Source organism: Sus scrofa, chromosome 2 (assembly GCF_054392235.1).
Source record: "Sus scrofa isolate SSC_HxYL_T2T_F1_AM1 chromosome 2, Sscrofa_HxYL_maternal_Yorkshire_Landrace_v2.0, whole genome shotgun sequence".
NCBI classification, from domain to species: domain Eukaryota; kingdom Metazoa; phylum Chordata; class Mammalia; order Artiodactyla; family Suidae; genus Sus; species Sus scrofa.
This window is the reverse complement of record NC_139384.1, coordinates 118358126-118377532: the sequence shown is the minus strand read 5'-3', so window position 1 is coordinate 118377532 and position 19407 is coordinate 118358126. Positions and strand designations below refer to the sequence as shown.

The 19407-nt window shown below is 36.4% G+C and overlaps 1 protein-coding gene across 1 annotated transcript in view; it reads left to right on the top strand.

Moving 5' to 3' along the window:
• The window catches only part of SLCO4C1 (solute carrier organic anion transporter family member 4C1), a 75431-nt gene that overhangs the window by 22701 nt on the left and 33323 nt on the right, over positions 1 to 19407 (top strand). The window lies entirely within an intron of this gene.

Genomic DNA, 19407 nt, shown 5'->3' with positions numbered 1-19407 from the left:
TTGTTTTATTTTATCTGATGTACTTCAAACCAGTATTTTTCAAAAGTGTGTTTTATGGAGCACTTATCCTGTGAGATGTTAGACATCAATGGAGAAAAATAGTAATGAATATATGATAGATAATGTATAAAACATTCTTTATCATATTAAATATAACTGCATGCTTATTAATCTAAGAGGAGAGGTGCTATTATAGCAAACAGTGTTTCCCAAACTAATTTGACCGGAAATTCTCAGAAGCCGAGGGTTCTATAAATTATACTTGGGGAAATCTTGCTTTATCCCTCTTTAATATTTTTATTGCTTTACACCTCTTTAGATGATGGCTCAGCTCATTAAATTATAGCTCAAAGATCATGGAGAAAAGATTGGAGGATCAGAAGAATAGTCATCAGATTATTGGGTTCTGTTGCAAAATCTGGCTCTGCCTAGCATGTGACTTTGGGCTTCGATTTCCTCATTTGTAAAATGATTGCAGAAAGTTGTAAAGATTAGACTAGGAGGAGTTCTCCTGAGGTGCAGCAGGTTAAGGATCCTGCATTGTCACTGGGAGCTTCCCCATCCCTTGGGTGCAGCCAAAAAAATAAAATAAATAAAATAAAAAAGATTAGGCTAGAAAAATGTACGTGAAAGCTTGGAGTATGGAGAAATACCATAAAGCCTAAGTGTATTTGTGTAGTTTTTTTCCTCCAGAACAATACAGTGTGAATAAATAAGGATAGATTTCACCATAGTTGAAGATTAGTGTGTTATTTGGCACAGGGTGTTCTTCATATTTGTAACTTAAGTGTTTCTCTCTCTCTCTCTTTTTTTTTTTTTTTTTGGTCTTTTTTTGTCTTTTCTAGGGCTGCACCCACAGCATATGGAGGTTCCCAGGCTAGGGGTCCAGTCGGAGCAGTAGCTGCCAGCCTATCCTACAGCCACAGCAGTGCGGGATCTGAGCCTCGTGTTTGACCTACACCACGGCTCATGGCAATGCGGGATCCTTAACTCACTGATCGAGGCCAGGGATAGAACCGGCAACCTCGTGGTTCCTATTCGGATTCATTAACCACTGAGCCACGATGGGAACTCTGGGTGTTTCTCTTTTTTTATGTTCACAATTTGATCATTGCCTTTTTGAATGTCTTATCCATTCTTATATTATTTAAGTGCTCAATGGCCCTTGTCTACCTGTGTATTCTGTAATCATTTAGAAGTGTTTGTGACACTGGATATATACAGTACACTGCTCGTATTTTCTGCAAAGAATATTCTTAGGCGTCCATGTGTCGATTTAATTTGGAATCTCTTCAAAGTCCAGTTGAAGCTGTGTCTTGGTGATGACCACTGATGTCATGTTTTCCTGCCACCCAGTGATACAGATTCAGGGATACAGATTTACATGCATAGTGTCACATTTTAGGAACATTTTCATTCTTTTTCTTCTATTTTGGCAACACTTGCAGCATGCAGAGGTTCTTGGGCCAGGGATCGAACCTGTGCCGCAGTAACAACCTGAGCTGCTTCAGTGACAACGCAGGATCCTTAACCCACTGAGCCAAAAGAGTACTCCAACATTTTTTTAAACTACACGTTTGAGTACTAGGTTCCATGATAATAGTTTTTTTTTTTTCCCTCAGATTCAATTGTGTGTGTGTGTGTGTGTGTGTGTGTGTATGATCTCCCTGGCCACCTTACATCCTTAGCATTTTTTCTTTGTCATTTATTTTACCCACCACTAATTTCCGTGTTATATGCCCATTACTATATTTTCTCAAGCTGTTCACCCTTGTGTCCCTTTCAATTGTATCTTCCTTTCTATGAGGGTTTAGTTTTTCCCTTTTACTTTACCCCCTGAGTTCTACCAGCACAAGCTTCCTCTCCTCTTTCTTTTATCACTTCTTTTCTAAGTTATTTCATGTCTGCTTTGCCATAATGATGAGTTCACATTTTTCGTTCTCTCCTTGAAAGTGTTTATGGTCAGTGTCCTAATGTTAATTTTAATAAAAATTATGTTGCTTTTTTTCTTACAACATCTTTGTATGAATGCTGTGATAGCTTTTTTTTTTTTTTTTTCCTGAAAATCACTGTATTGGCTCAGTTAGGTTCCCATGGGAAGTGAGTGATCAGGTCAGCATCCCAGGTCAGTTATTTGCACAGGCAAAGGCTCTCGTCTTTTCAGTTCCCACAGATGTAGAGTCCTGAATTGTCTGTGAAGTTCCTTGTGCTTTCTCTTCCCACTCACTCTATTTTTATGAATCAAAGCAGCCCAAGAATTCCCTGCTGCCACCTCGCTTGTCTCCTATTTCTACATCAGTTGTTTCAGGCAGGGGAAGTCTGGATGTCAAAGTGTTGCTTCTCACCTTTAGGAAGAGTATTTTCTTTTTCCCACTTTTTCGAATCTGCCACTAGCTGTCTGCCCTTAGGCATGGCCAAGAAGAATCCTGATCTGAGCCTTGTGCTTAGAGGAACCTATATCACAGACACTAAAACTCAATGATAATTGTCTTTTTTTTTCTTTAAAGTTTTGTGAGAAAGATTTTTGAAATATTGGTAACAGGATAAGTGAAGAGCAGTTATAGGAAAGGGATATAGGGACGAGCCAGTATCTCCAGGCCAGAAGATGCTGTGTAGACTTGGCGGTAGTCTTGACTATCCCCAAGTTTAAACAATAGCAGCAGTTCTTTCTCCTTCCTCAGGGAAGTGGCTAGGAGATGGAAAGTGGAGCTGGGAAAGAAAATTACAGTCACTTCTTAGGAAGAAAAAAGAAGAGGTTGCTGTTCATTAAAATTAGCCACTCAAAATACCTGACACAGGTAAATTAGGCAGATGGGGTTCCCCAGAAAACTATGCTTCTCAGGAGGCATGGATACCTCCTGTAAATACTGTCAGAAAAGTGTGACTGGGCGAGTTGAATCCCATCTCAGACTGCAACATCCTTCCCTACCCTTTGGCAGCAGGACGGACCAGAGGAAAAGGAGGTCCCTTTAAGACTTACAGGTGTTGAAGATAAATGCCTGGCAGGGAGCAAGCTGTGGACCTCTGAGTGACCAAGGTGTGGGTTAAACTGAGCTTGATATTTAGCTTCTAAGTATTCTGGTATGTGGATTTTCTTTTTCCCTTTTGCCTTTAGTTCTGCACACATTAGTGGGCAGGACTGGACACTAGTTTGTTCATTAAGTGAAATTCTAAGCCCTAATTTTATTTGGCAGCACTCTTCTATGTTCATTAACAACATCGAAGCTCCCTCTTGTGGTATAATGTCAAATTAGCCTTATAAAAGTGCTTTGTGGGAAATTTTTTGATCTCCTATTAGAAGTTGAAATTTGAGGTTCAGAGAGTTTACTCACCTACTATTACCACAGAATTCACATAATAAGCACATCTATCTATCTTGTAAAACTGTGTTATAACAGATACAGTTTAATAAATTGTTTCCTATTTCTTAAGGTGTCTTCTTTAGGTCCCCATGGTGCATCTCTGAAAGAAGTTATTTTGTGGTTGGCTGAAGTGTACCTTGTAATAGTTTTTTTTTTTTTTTTTTTTTAAGTAAAGTTTAATTCCATGAGATTCGAAATATGTTAAAAATTTCTTTTTGTCTTTAGATTTGAATAACTGTTTGGCTGAGCATACAGCTTCTGAGTCACAATATCTTTCACTGATTAATTTTTTTGTCCTTCCTTACTGCCTTTATAGGATTAATGTTGCTTTAGTTAAGTCCAGTGCCAGCTAAGTGTGCTTAAAAAATTTTTTTTTTATTTCTCTATGCCTAATTAACTATCTTTTTTCCTGGCTGTTCAAAGAAGTCTTTATTTTATCTTTAAAATCCAGTAGCTTTACAAGGGAATATCTTGTTAAAAGGCTTGCATCAAAATTTCCAGGGATTCTCTGTCTTTTTAAATTATAGTCAAGTCTTCATTTATTTCAGCAAACTCTCCTAAGTTTTGCCTTTGATTATATTTTTCTATTCTGATTGATTACACATATGCTTGATTTTCTTAGTCTGGATATCATCTGTATGATTTTTCTCTCTACTCTTTGTCTTAGTTTTTGTTCATTTAATTTTGTTCATATTTCTCAAGCCTATTCTGTCTGTCCCTGTAATTCTTTCAGTCTCTAATCTTTCTTTTGTCCATTGCAGCATGACTTCTATTTCTGTGGTAGTTTTCATTTTTATTTCATGTCTTTATAGAGTTCTTTCAGCCTATTTTCTTTCTTTTTTTAATCCTCATGTTGCCATCTTTATGAGCTTTTGATTTTAAGAAGCATTTGTTCTCATCACTTTTTTTTTTTTTTAAAGTATGGCAATATGGTAATTGGTTTTGCCTTTTGGTTATTATTTACCTTTGAATGAGGTGAATTATTCCTCAGCCAGCTTTCTGTTAGGTGTTTATATTAACTTTTTATTACCTTAAAATGTACTATGCGAACTTTAAAACTTGAAAAAGCACAAATACATTACCTTACCATCTACATAGATTAAGAGTCTGGCACCGTTCTGGGTTCTCTGCCCAGAATCTCAAACTCAAGGTGTTAGCTGGCTGTGTTCTCAGTTGAGGCTGTAGAGAAGAATTCTTTTCCAAGCTTATTAAACTGTTGTAAAGTATCAATTTCTTGGAATTGTGGAACTGAGATCCCCATTTCCTTGAGGACTGTTAGTGGGGGCTGCTCTCAGCTTCTAGAGGCCCCCTTATTCCTTGGCATATACTCTGTGTTCAAAGCCAGCAAGGGTTCATAGGCTCCTTTTGCTTTAAATTTCTCCTATTGCTTCTGCCAGCCAGAGAAAATCTTCTGCTTTTAAAGGGCTCATGTGATTAGATTATTGAGCACAACCAGATAATCTCCTTTCTGACTAATTCAAAATCAACTGATTAGTAACTTCAGTTAGTTGATGAGTAAGATGAACTTACTCTGTGGAATCCCTTTTGATACTGTAATGTAATCAATATGTGATGTTGTCATATACAGAGTCCCAGGAATTAGGAGGGGGAATTTGGGGACCGTCTTAGTCTTAGAGTCGTTCATAAAGTAATATGCATGCAGGAGAGGGACTGGAATCCTGTTCTGGACTAGTGGGGATTGTCTCTGGTTGAGACGGATGTTCCTCGTGAATAAAGTTATTTAGCTTTCACTTCTCACTCACATGTTGAGATTGCTGTTCAGATTTTGAATCTTCCTCCGGGACCTCACCTCTGTGACTCTGTTCCTTGTTCTGCCCTCCCTTGCTTGCTTCTTAGTGATGCAAGGTAGACAAGTATTCTTCATAGAGAAGGTTCACATTTATTTCGAAGTGTATTTAGTTTATTTTTCTTATTATACATTGATTTTTCTTCCATCCTGTCATAGAACTTATGTATATGAAACATTTTTTGTATATTCTTTTTATGTTTCTTTAAATTAATTTTACATTTTACTACTTTACTGAATTCCCTTCTTGTTTTTAGTAGCTTTTCCATTTGGTTCTGGAGCTAATTCAGTGTTACAAAAAGACAATTATAATCTCTGTAAATAGAAATTGTTTTATGTATAATTTCCAAATCATAGGCCTCTACTTCCTTTCTCTTTCCCTCTAATATGGTATGAAAAGTTACACAGAGAGTGAACATCTTTATCTTACACATGATTTTAGCAGTCTGTATGTGTGCATATGCATACACATGTATGTATACAAACTTATATACTCATATATTTGATCATGTTAAAGACATATCTGTTCCTATTTATATTGATAATATTTGGTTGACATTTGTCATTTGTCTACTTGAAGTCTGTGAAAGTTGTCTTTTAATTTTTCTAATGAGATCTGATATGTTAAATTTTAATAAACTTCCTAATGTGCTTCTTTAAAAAATGATGTATTTTTTAATATGTTATTGGATTTTGTTGCAAATATTTGGTTTGTGATTTTATATGGGATTGTCTTTAGGGTTCTTTGGTGTTGTTAATCTTTTTCACATGTTACTGTCAGTTTTTACTCAATTAATAAAAATATTTTGGTAATTTTTAGCTCTGTTTCTATGTTCAGGAATAGTTTAAGTAGCATTAGGCTTATCAATATTATTGTCATTATTAATATTTAATATATAAAGTTTTTGGTAAAATCCATCCCTGAAACTTTCTGAGCTTGGAAATTAGCCATATTAGATTTTCATTTTTGCTAGAAATTTGCTCTAAGTAATCTCATATGATTTTTTTTTTAAAGTTTCTTCTCTTTATAGTTCATTTTCTGTTTTTTTTTGTGTAGTATTTGTATGTATGTAATTTTTCCTTTTTCATTTTGTAAGCTAGTGGTTTATTTTACTGATTATTTCAAAGGACATTTTGGTGAATTTAATTGTTTTAATTTTATTAATCACATTTATATTCATTTTTAAATTACTTATTGTTTTTATTAGAGATGATGCCTCTTAATTGTCTGCTTTTTTCAGTATTTCCTTTTCCTAAATATTCTTTTGCATGTTATTTTCTCCATTGATTTTCTATGATAAACTCACCTAGTGCCAGTGGTGTTAGTACTGGGGGCAACTTATTAATGTGTGATTTATTTTTATATGTCTTTTATTTTGACTTCCTTTTGAAGGGGTTCTTTTTTTTTATTTGAATGATATTCTTTTCCTATAAGTATTACTTTAATTATAGCATATAGATTTTGGTGTGAATTATTTCTAGTATCATCACTTCTGAGAACTTTTGTAATTACAATTTTTTGATCTAACAATGGTTTAAGAGAGTTTTTAATTTTTTGGCATTCTAGATAGAAGGGCCTTTTCATTTTCTGTTGTCTTATAAATTTCTAGCTTTTGTTTCATTTTGCTTGTGGAATATTTTTGTTTACTCTTTGGAGTGTTTATGGATATTTTTGGAACATAATATTTGGTCAGTTTTTTTTTTTAAGATTTGTCCATGGTACCTAAAAATGGAAGGCATGATTTTGTCAGAGACTAGAATTCGACATGTTGTTCTAAATTCAGTGGTACTAATTATATTGTTTAGGCCTTTTCTTTCTTTTTTTTTTTTTGTCTTTTTTTGCTATTTCTTGGGCCACTCCCGCGGCATATGGAGGTTCCCAGGCTAGGGGTCGAATCGGAGCTGTAGCCTCCGGCCTACGCCAGAGCAACCTACACCACAGCTCACGGCAACGCCGGATCCTTAACCCACTGAGCAAGGGCAGAGACCGAACCCGCAGCCTCATGGTTCCTAGTCGGATTCGTTAACCACTGCGCCACGGCGGGAACTCCTTGTTTAGGCCTTTTCTATCCTTGCTTTTCTTAACAGCTTGTTGTCTTTGACTGAGAAAGATGAAAAGTAGTCTGCTATTTTATCTTTTTCTGTCTATCCTTGCATTTCTGGTAGTATCTGCTTAATTAAAATTGCTGCTCTATATTTTTATTTATTTTTAAGTTTTATGAAAGTTTAAGCCTTTATTTGTAATTGGTTGTTTTATTCTGTAATTTAAAAAACTAAATAAACCTACTTTTTTAGGACAGTTTTAGATTTACAGAAAATTTGTGAAAATAGTATAATTTCCATATGCACCACAACCATTTTCCCTTCTTAGTAACATCTTACTTTGTATGCTACATTTCTTATGATTAATGAACTAGTACTGGTATATCATTTATTAATATTTCTACTTGTTAACTGAAGTCCAAACTTTAGATTTCCTTACTTTTACCTAGTGTCCTTTTCCTCTTCTAGGATCTGATCCAGTCTACCTTAAGACATTTAGTTGTCATGTTCCTTTGGCTCCTCTTGACTGTGACGGTTTCTCAGATTTTTCTTTTTCTTTTGATAACCTTGGCAATTTTGAGGTCAGATATTTTGTAAAATTTCTCTCAGCTGGGATTTTTCTGATATTTTTCCTGTGATTAGACTGAGTTTATGGGCCTTCAGGGCAACTACCACACAGGCAAAATGCCACTTTCATCCCATCCTGTCAAGGGTTGTACTGTCAATGTCACTTATAACTCTTTATGATAACCCTGATCACCTGGCTCAGATAGTATTTTACAGGTTAATCCACTGTGAAATCACTCTTTTCCTTCTTTCTATACTATACTATTTGGAAGAAAGTCACTGTGTGCCCCTGATGCTTCGGAAATGGGGTGTTATGTGCTACCTCTTTGAAGGAATAAATTACTTGGGATTTTCTGTAGTAGAGGTTTGTCTCTTCTCCCACTTTTATTTCAGTCTTTTTCTTTCAGTGTGGATGCATGAATATGTGTTTTATAATTTAGATTATAATACAAATGCTGGTTTATTTTGTTGCTCAAATTTTTCCCACCTAGTTTACTTGGAGTTTTGTCATTTAGCTCCTGTGTACCTTTGATATACCTCCATCATTACAAATATTTTTGTTTGTTTTGAGTACTTCCTTATTTTCTTATACTCTGAGATGCTGAAGGCTTACCCTATTTATTTCCTGCCCCGGCCCTAGAGTTAACCTTTTCTCCAGTGGGTCCTGGCTTCTCTAATTACAGAATGGGAAATAACTTTTATCATCTAGAGTACAGTGATCATACATAGTTCCTTTTGCTTTTAGTCTTGCAGACTCCACTCATTTCCAAGTCACTTAGGTTAGCACCCTTACCCCCACCCCCTTTAGTGAAGTCATTACATACATTTGTATTACAGTTAGATCATTTGGTCATGTTCTGCATTTCATCCTGGAATCCTCTGGCCTCTTAAATGATTTTTAAAAGTTTGTGTATGTTGAAGTTCAATCTTTGTACTGTAAAAGTTCAGTGCATTTTGACAAATACATTGTGTCATGTACCCATAATCAAACTATCATATAGAACAGTTTCACTACCCCCCAAAAATGTTGTGGTATAGGTCCCATGGGGCTCAGTAAGTTAAGGCTCCACTGCTGTCACTGTAGTGGCCCAGGTCACTGCTGTGGTTGGTACAGGTTCCATCCCTGATCCAGGAACCTCCACATGCCATGGGCATGGCCAAAAAAAAAAAAAAAAAAAATCCTGTGGTGCTTTATCTATTCAACTTTCCCTCCCCCTGCCCCTGGCAACTATTGCTATGGTTTTGCTTTTTCATATTGTCATATTTTTTGGAATTATAAGGTATCCTTTGCGGACTGGATTCTTTCACTTAGCAGTATGTATTTAAGATTCATTTATGCCTTTCTGTGGTTTCTCATGTTATTATCAATTTTTAACAATTCTAAGAAAAGTAATAGAAGGAATTTATTCAGAAGTAATGTGGAGAGAGTAATAAATACAGTATTTTTTTAAGTAGATCTTAGGCCTTGTTTGTTTGGAAAAAATGATAAAATAAGATCTGTTAACTCTTACAGAGACTTTCATGAAGTACTTTAAAATGGACTTTACTCAGGCTGAGCTATTGATAACCACTAACCTTAAATAGATGAAGTACCTAAAATAAATCTGTGGAGAGGGACTGCAAAGATTGGTGACACAAACTGATTATCCAGAAATAAACTCATACATTGGAAATTTAATAAAAGATGTGCTCTTTGGTTAATCCAACAGAATGCTGCATCCCTGTCTTTTCTCATTAAAATTTATTACATATAAATTAAAAAATAAGTTAATAAAATTGCTAGGATAAAACCTAGCATAAATATATTTATGTGTAATCATGGAGAAGACTTTTTTTTTTGTCTTTTTGCCCTTTCTAGGGTCGCTCCCACGGCATATGGAAGTTCCCAGGCTAGGGGTCTAATCAGAGCCACAGCAACACGGGATCCGAGCTGCGTCTGCGACCTACACCACAGCTCACGGCAATGCTGGATCCTTAACCCACTGAGCAAGGCCAGGGATTGAACCCACAACCTCATGGTTCCTAGTCGGATTCATTAACCACTGAGCCACGATGGGAACTCCATAGAGAAGACTTTTATAAGTCATATATCAAACTCAGAACCTCTGAAGTAAATTCTAAAAATTAGTTCAAAGAAAAATATACAGGTAGTCAGTAAACATATGGAAAAATGGTGAATTTCATTGATGGTTTTGTAAAATGAAGTTTAAAAATCATACATATGTGTCTGTGTGTGTGTATGTATATGTATATATGTTTTTTTTTAATCAATGAGATTTGTAGTGATTTAGGTTTTTTTATGTAAGGTGTGGCTGCATTGCTAATGGGACTGCATGTTTTTATAACTTATGGACAAAGCAGTTTGGTGGATCAAATGTAAATGTTTATACACTTTTATCCAGCAGTTCCACTTTTTGGAATCTCTCCTACAGATAGGCTTTCACAAATATGCCAAGATAAAATTTTGAAATATTCACCACAACATTATTTTGAGCTAAATATATATAATATTAATATATGTTATATTATTAATCAGTAAATAAAAGCTGTGGGCTAGGTAACTAAACCTCATGACATTTATGCTATGGAATATTATAACAGTGCCAATAAAGAAATTTAAATAGAACTTTAAGTTTCAATATTAAGGCTGTCTAGTACATAATAAGTGAAAACTGGAAGTCAATGAATATGAGGACAGTGTATTTAGTATGACCATACATGTGTACAAAATGTAAATGGATATAAAACATGTGAATGTGTGAGAAAATATCTGAAAAATGATAAAGGGAAATGTTAACAGGGGTTATTGCCTCTATCTAAGTGACATGAGAAAGCATAAAGTGGAGGCAGGCAGAGGTAAGAGAGAACTTGGATTTTTTTTCTTGATATTCTTCTATTCTATTTAAAATTTATTTAAACAATGTATTGAATACCTGAATTACTTCCCCTAGGAAAAACAAACAAATAACCAAATCCCACAGAATACTCATATAATCAAACTATCTACCAGATTACTACAAAAAGATATTTTCCTATTATAAAAAAGAAATAGGAGAAAATAGTAAACCAAGAATGCATGTAAGTATGTTCTGTTTTGCAGTATTTAATCTACTGCCTTCAGGAAAGTGAATATTGAAACCAAGAATTACAATTCAAGTGTCTGATATGACCAGGGAAGTATCACAAATATTGCAGACTTAATCCATTTATAAATACAAATTATCTTCCAAAATAACCATCAACCTCTATAACATGAATATATACGATATTATGAAGTATATTTTAAATATGAAATTTAAAAAATACACTTTATGCATAGAATTTGCCTCTGAAAATTTGATGTCCAGTTAAAGAATATTCAGGATTGGTGCTTTAGGGGCTTTATGTCTCATCCATGAGAAAATCATAAGTCTTCATCTTTGATCAAGGAAATGAAAAAATAATTAGCTGAGATCATTGTTAAAATGCAAGTTCCTAGATACTACACGAGATTCAGAGGGAGAGGTTTGGGAACATATTTTTAACAAGTCCTTAGTTCATTTAATTTTATATGATGAGTTTAGGAGATATGGATTTACTTTATTTTTTTTTTAATTTTAATTTTTATTTTTTTTTTATATTTTCCCACTGTACAGCAAGGGGGTCAGGTTATCCTTAGATGTATACATTGCAGTTACAGTTTTTTCCCCCACCCTTTCTTCTGTTGCGACATGAGTATCTAGACATAGTTCTCAATGCTATTCAGCAGGATCTCCTTATAAATCTATTCTAGGTTGTGTCTGATAAGCCCAGGCTCCCGATCCCTCCCACTCCCTCCCCCTCCCATCAGGCAGCCACAAGTCTCTTCTCCAAGTCCATGATTTTCTTTTCTGAGGAGATGTTCATTTGTGCTGGATATTAGATTCCAGTTATAAGTGATATCATATGGTATTTGTCTTTGTCTTTCTGGCTCATTTCACTCAGGATGAGATTCTCTAGTTCCATCCATGTTGCTGCAAATGGCATTATGTCATTCTTTTTTATGGCTGAGTAGTATTCCATTGTGTATATATACCACTTCTTCCGAATCCAATCATCTGTCGATGGACATTTGGATTGTTTCCATGTCCTGGCTATTGTGAATAGGGCTGCAATGAACATGCGGGTGCATGCGTCTCTTTTAAGTAGAGCTTTGTCTGGATAGATGCCCAAGAGTGGGATTGCGGGGTCATATGGAAGTTCTATGTATAGATTTCTAAGGTATCTCCAAACTGTTCTCCATAGTGGCTGTACCAGTTGACATTCCCACCAACAGTGCGGGAGGGTTCCCTTTTCTCCACAGCCCCTCCAGCACTTGTTATTTGTGGATTTATGAATGATGGCCATTCTGACTGGTGTGAGGTGGTATCTCATGGTCGTTTTGATTTGCATTTCTCTTATAATCAGCGATGTTGAGCATTTTTTCATGTGTTTGTTAGCCATCTGTATATCTTCTTTGGAGAAATGTCTATTCAGGTCTTTTGCCCATTTTTCCATTGGTTGATTGGTTTTTTTGCTGTTGAGTTGTATAAGTTGCTTATATATTCTAGAGATTAAGCCCTTGTCAGTTGCATCATTTGAAACTGTTTTCTCCCATTCTGTAAGTTGTCTTTTTGTTTTCTTTTGGGTTTCCTTTGCTGTGCAAAAGCTTTTCAGTTTGATGAGGTCCCATGGGTTTATTTTTGCTCTAGTTTCTATTGCTTTGGGAGACTGACCTGAGAAAATATTCATGATGTTGCTGTCCGAGAGTGTTTTGCCTATGTTTTCTTCTAGGAGTTTGATGGTGTCCTGTCGTATATTTAAGTCTTTCAGCCATTTGGAGTTTATTTTTGTGAATGGTGTGAGGGTGTGTTCTAGTTTCATTGCTTTGCATGCAGCTGTCCAGGTTTCCCAGCAATGCTTGCTGAATAGACTTTCCTTTTCCCATTTGATGTTCTTGCCTCCCTTGTCAAAGATTAATTGACCATAGGTGTCAGGGTTTATTTCCGGATTCTCTATTCTGTTCCATTGGTCTGTCTGTCTGTTTTGGTACCAGTACCACAGTGTTTTGATGACTGTGGCTTTGTAGTATTTCTTGAAGTCTGGGAGAGTTATGCCTCCTGCTTGGTTTTTGTTTCTCAGGATTGCTTTGGCGATTCTGGGTCTTTTGTGGTTCCATATAAATGTTTGGATTGTTTGTTCTAGTTCTGTGAAAAATGTCATGGGTAATTTGATAGGGATTGCATTGAATCTGTAGATTGCTTTGGGTAGGATGGCCATTTTCACAATATTGATTTTCCCAATCCAGGAACATGGAATATCTTTCCATTTCTTTACATCTTCTTTGATTTCTTTGATTAAGGTTTTATAGTTCTCGGCATATAGGTCCTTTACCTCCTTGGCCAGGTGTATTCCGAGGTATTTGATTTTGTGAGGTACAATTTTAAAAGGTATCATTTTTTGTATTCCTTTCCTAATGTTTCATTGCTGGTATACAGAAATGCAACTGACTTCTGAATGTTAATCTTATATCCTGCCACTTTGCTGAATTTATTAATCAGTTCAAGGAGTTTTGGGGTTGAGTCCTTAGGGTTTTCTAGGTATAGTATCATATCATCTGCATACAGTGACAGTTTGATCTCTTCTCTTCCTATATGGATGCCTTTTATTTCTTTTGTTTGTCTAATTGCTGTGGCTAGGACTTCCAAAACTATGTTGAAGAGCAGTGGTGAGAGTGGGCATCCCTGTCTTGTTCCAGATTTGAGTGAGAAGGCTTTCATTTTTTCCCCATTGAGGATTATATTTGTTGTGGGTTTATCATAAATGGCTTTGATTATATTCAGGAATGTTCCCTCTATACCCACTTTGGCGAGGGTCTTGATCATGAATGGATGTTGGACTTTGTCAAATGCTTTTTCTGCGTCTATTGAGATGATCATATGATTTTTGACCTTTTTTTTGTTAATGTGGTGTATGATGCTGATTGATTTGCGTATGTTGAACCATCCTTGTGAACCTGGGATGAACCCAACCTGGTCATGGTGTATAATTTTTTTGGTATGTTGTTGGATTCGGTTGGCTAAGATTTTGTTGAGAATTTTTGCATCTATATTCATCAATGATATTGGGTGATAGTTTTCTTTTTTGGTGGTATCTCTGTCTGGTTTTGGAATGAGGGTGATGGTGGCCTCATAGAATGTCTTTGGGAGTATTCCTTCTTCTTCAACCTTTTGAAAGAGTTTAAGGAGGATGGGCACCAATTCCTCTTTATATGTTTGAGAGAATTCACCTGTGAAGCCATCTGGTCCTGGACTTTTATTTGTAGGGAGTGATTTTATGACTTCTTCAATTTCATTTCTAGTGATCGGTCTGTTCAGTTGGTCTGTTTCTGCTTGATTCAGTTTTGGCAAGTTGTAAGATTCTAGAAAATTGTCCATTTCTTCCAGATTGTCAAACTTGTTGCCATACAGGTGTTCATAGTATTCTCTCATGGTTTTTTGTATTTCTGCTGTATCCGTTGTGATTGGATCGACTTTAATACGGAGACTTTGAATGTGACTTTTAAAAAGATATTTATCAAATTATAAAGATAGCCATTTTTCAGGTATTCAGTTTTAAAGACAGGTAAAATTGTCATAATATGCAGATAACATGATATTGTATATAGACAATCCTAAAGACTGCACATAAAAACCACTAGAACTGATAAATGAATTCAGTAAGGTAGCAGGATACAAGATTAATAAAGAGAAATCTGCTATATTTCTTGACACTAACAATGAAATATCAGAAAGGGAAAGTAAAAAAAAAATCCCTTTTAAAATTGCATTAAAAAATTATTAGGAATAAACCTGGCCATGGAGGAGAAAGACTTATATGCTGATAACTATAAAACATTGATAAAGGGAATTGCATGTGATTTAAAGAAGTGGAAATATATCCCATGCTCTTGGAGTAGAAGAATTAATATAGTTAAAATGACTACAGTACCCAAAGCAATCTGCAGGTTTAGTGCAATCCTATCAAATCTCCCATGACAATCTCTCATGGCATCGTTCACAGAACTAAAACAAATAATCCTAAAATTTGTATGGAACCATAAGAGACCCAGAATTGCCAAAATAATCCTGAGGAAAAAGAACAAAGCATGAGGCATATGCTCCCCAGACTTCAGACAATACTGCAAAACAACAGTAATCAAACAGCATGGTATTGGCACAAAACAGACATATGGATCAGTGGAACAGAGTAGAGAGCTCAGAAATGAACTCACCCACCTACAGTCAGTTAATCTTCTGCAAATGAGGCAAGAATATACACTAGAGAAAAGACAGTCTCTTCAATTGTGTTGGGAAAGCTAGACAGCCACAAGTAAGTCCATGAAGTTAGAACTGTCCCTCACAGCATGGACAAAGTAAACTCAAAATGGCTGAAAGATTTAAATAGAAGACATGATGCTATGGAACTCCTAGAACATAAGAAAAACTTTCTCTGACATAAATTATACCAATGTTTTCTTAAGTCAGTGTCCCAAGGCAATAGAAATAAAATCAAAAATAAACAAATGGGACCTAATCAAACTTACAAGCTTCTGTACAGCGAAAGAAACCATAAACAAAATGAAAAGACAACCCACAGACTAGAAGAAAGTATTTACAAAGAATGCAACTGACAAGGGCTTAATTCCCAAAATATGCAAACAGCTCATTAAGTTCAACAATGACAAAATGCAAACAACCCAATTGAAAAATAGAAGAAGACCTAAATAGACATTTCTCCAAAGAAGACATACAGATGGCAATAGGCACATGCAAAGATGCTCAGAATTGCTAATGATTAGAGAAAAGCAAATCAAAACTACAATTAGATATTACTTCATAGCAGTCAGAATGGCCATCATTAAAAAGTGGACAAATGAATGCTAGAGAGGGTATGGAGAAAAGGGAACCTTCCTATACTCTTGGTGGGAATGTAAATTAGTGCAGTTACTATGGAAACAGTATGGAGGTTCCTTAAAAAGTAAAAATAGAGTTACCATGTGATCCAATAGTCCCACTCTGGGCACATACCCAGACAAAACTATAATTTGAAAAGATTCATGCACCCTGATGTTCACAGCAGCATATTTTACAGTAGCCAAGACATGGAAGCAACCTAAATGTCCATCAACAGATAGCTGAATGGATAAAGAAGTTGTGGTACATATATACAATGGAATGCTACTTGGTCATAAAGAAGAATGAAATAATGCTCTTTGCAGTAACATGGATGGACCTAAAGATTATCATACTAAGTCAAGTTAAGCCATAAAGAAAAAGACAAATATCATCTATCTCTTATATGTGGAATCTAAATATGAAACAAGTGGGCTTATTTACAAAACAGAAATAGATTCATAGACAGAAAACAAAGTAATGGTTGCAAAAGGGGAAAGAAGAGGAGGGATAAATTAGGAGTTTGGGGACACAGGATTAAGATGGCAGAATAGAAGGACTGGAGCTCAACTTCTCTCCTAAAAACAACAAAATTCACAACTAAAGAGTGAGCAATCTCCACCCAAATGGACCAGAAACCTTAAAAAAGATACCCTACTCCAGAAGAAAAAGAGGAGGCCACAACAAGAGGTAGGAGGGGCGATTTCGTATATAAACAACCCCATACCTCCTGGGTGGGAAGCTCCACAGACTGAAACTAACTGGTTCACAGAGAAAGACTCACCTACAGGAGTGAGAGTTCTGAGCCCCACATCAAATCCTCATGTGCAAGAATCTGGCACTGGGAGAAAGAGCCCCTAGAGCATCTGGCATTGAAGGCCAGTGAGGCTTGTGCACAGGAGCTCCACAGGACTGGGGGAAACAGAGACCCCATTCTTAAAAGGCACTCACGGACTTTCACCTGCACTGGGTCCCAGGGCAGAGCGAGGTCTCTATAGGAATCTGGGTCAAACCTGACTGCAGTTCTTGGAGGACATCCTGGGAAAACAGGGGTGAATGTGGCTTGTTGTGGCAGAAGGGCATTGGAGGCAAAGCTCTCAGGAATATTCAGCAGCTGCCTTTTTCTGGAGGTGGCCATTTTGGGAAAATCTGGTCCCACCCATCAGTCAGCTGAGAAGCCCTGGGGGCAAACAACAATCCAGGTGAGATCACAGCCCTGCCCCTCAGTAAACAGGCTACCTAAAGACCCCTCAGGCACACAACTGCCTTTAATCTCATCCAGAGACTAAGCTCTACCCACCAGAGGGATTAGAATCAGCTCCACCTACCAGTGGGTAGGCATCAGCCCCTCCCATCAGGAAGCCTACAGCAAGCCCCCATACTGACTTCAGCCACACGGGGGACAGACACCAGAAGTAAGAGAGGCTACAACTCTATTATATGTAGAAAGGTCACCACACCAAAAACCTATAAAAATGAAAAGACAAAGAACTATAACTCAAATGAGGGAGAAAGGAAAAACCCCAGAAAATCAGCTAAGTGATGAGATGATCAGCCTCCAGGAAAAAGACTTTAGATTGTTGACGCTGAAAATGATGCAAGACATTGGGAATAAACTGGAGGCAAAGATGGATAACTTACAGGAAATACTGACCAAAGAGATACAAGATATAAAACTTAAATAAGAAGAGATGCAAAATACAATCACTGAAATAAAAAATTCACTAGAAGCAGCTAACAGCAGAATACAGGAGGCAGAAGAACGAATAAGTGAGGTGGAGAACAGATTAGTGGACATTATGGATGCAGAACAGAAAAGAGAAAAAAGATTGAAAACAAATGAAGAGAGTCTCAGAGAACTCTGAGACAACGTTAAACACATCAACATCCCTATTGTAGGGGTGCCAGAAGGAGAAGAGAGAGAGAAGGGGACAGAAAAACTATTCCAAGAGATAATAGCCGAAAACTTCCCTCACATGGGAAAGGAACCACTCACTCAAATCCAGGAATCACAACGAGTACCATATAAAATAAACCCAAGGAAGAATACACTGAGACACATATTAATCAAACTAACCAAAATTAAAGATAAAGAGAAAATCTTGAAAGCAGCTAGGGAAAAGAAACACATAACATACAAGGGAACCCCAAAAAAGTTATCGGCAGATTTTTCAGCAGAAACTCTGCAGGTCAGAAGGGAGTGGCATGATCACTTAACGTGATGAAAGGAGAAAACCTCCAACCAAGATTACTTTACCCAACAAGGCTCTCATTCAGATTTGAAGGAGAAATCAAAACCTTCACAGATAAGCAAAAGTTGAGAGAGAATTCAGCAACACTGAACCAGCCTTACAACAAATACTAAAGGAACTTCTCTAGGCAGAAAAGACAAGACAGCAACAGGAAACAAAAATTACGCAAATGACAAGGCTCACCAGTAAAGGTATATATGCAGTAAAGATACTAAATCATCCATGCACAATTATACCACCAAAATCATAAATATTGAGAAGAGGTGGGTACATGTGCAGGACAATGGAGATGAACTTGCAGTTAAGAGACCAGCAACTTAAAACAATCTTATATACTTATAGACTCATATCAAAACTTCAGAATAACTGCAAGCCAAAAATCTACAATTGATACACAAACAAGGAATCTCTGGAGAAGAAATATATCTCATAGCAAATAAGTGCATAATCCACCATGAAGGGGGTCATTTGACATCATTCTTGGAATGTTGAAGTCTTCTTAGAACTGATTCTGATTTCCTCTCCATCAAAGAATTTATGATAATTATAATTAAATAATGCCACTGTACAATTAAATAATACAGTTCTAAAATTGTATTATTAATAACCATTTCTCTCCATGGTACAATGTAAGGTCTAGAATGTCTTGTTTATCACATCACCTAGAATGATATAATGACTATATTGAAGAAACAATAAGTGTAACAAATTGTGAGGACATATTTATATAGTTACACTATTTTTTTTTTATTTTCCCACTGTACAGCAAGGGGATCAAGTTATCCTTACATGTATACATTACAATTACATTTTTTTCCCGACCCTTTGTTCTGTTGCAACATGAGTATCTAGACAAAGTTCTCAATGCTATTCAGCAGGATCTCCTTGTAAATCTATTCTAAGTTGTGTCTGATAAGCCCAAGCTCCTGATCCCTCCCACTCCCCCCCCCTCCCATCAGGCAGCCACAAGTCTCTTCTCCAAGTCCATGATTTTCTTTTCTGAGGAGATGTTCATTTGTGCTGGATATTAGATTCCAGTTATAAGTGATATCATATGGTATTTGTCTTTGTCTTTCTGGCTCATTTCACTCAGGATGAGAGTCTCTAGTTCCATCCATGTTGCTGCAAATGGCATTATGTCATTCTTTTTTATGGCTGAGTAGTATTCCATTGTGTATATATACCACCTCTTCCGAATCCAATCATCTGTCGATGGACATTTGGATTGTTTCCATGTCCTGGCTATTGTGAATAGTGCTGCAATGAACATGCGGGTGCATGTGTCTCTTTTAAGTAGAGTTTTGTCTGGATAGATGCCCAAGAGTGGGATTGCGGGGTCATATGGAAGTTCTATGTATAGATTTCTAAGGTATCTCCAAACTGTTCTCCATAGTGGCTGTACCAGTTGACATTCCCACCAACAGTGCAGGAGGGTTCCCTTTTCT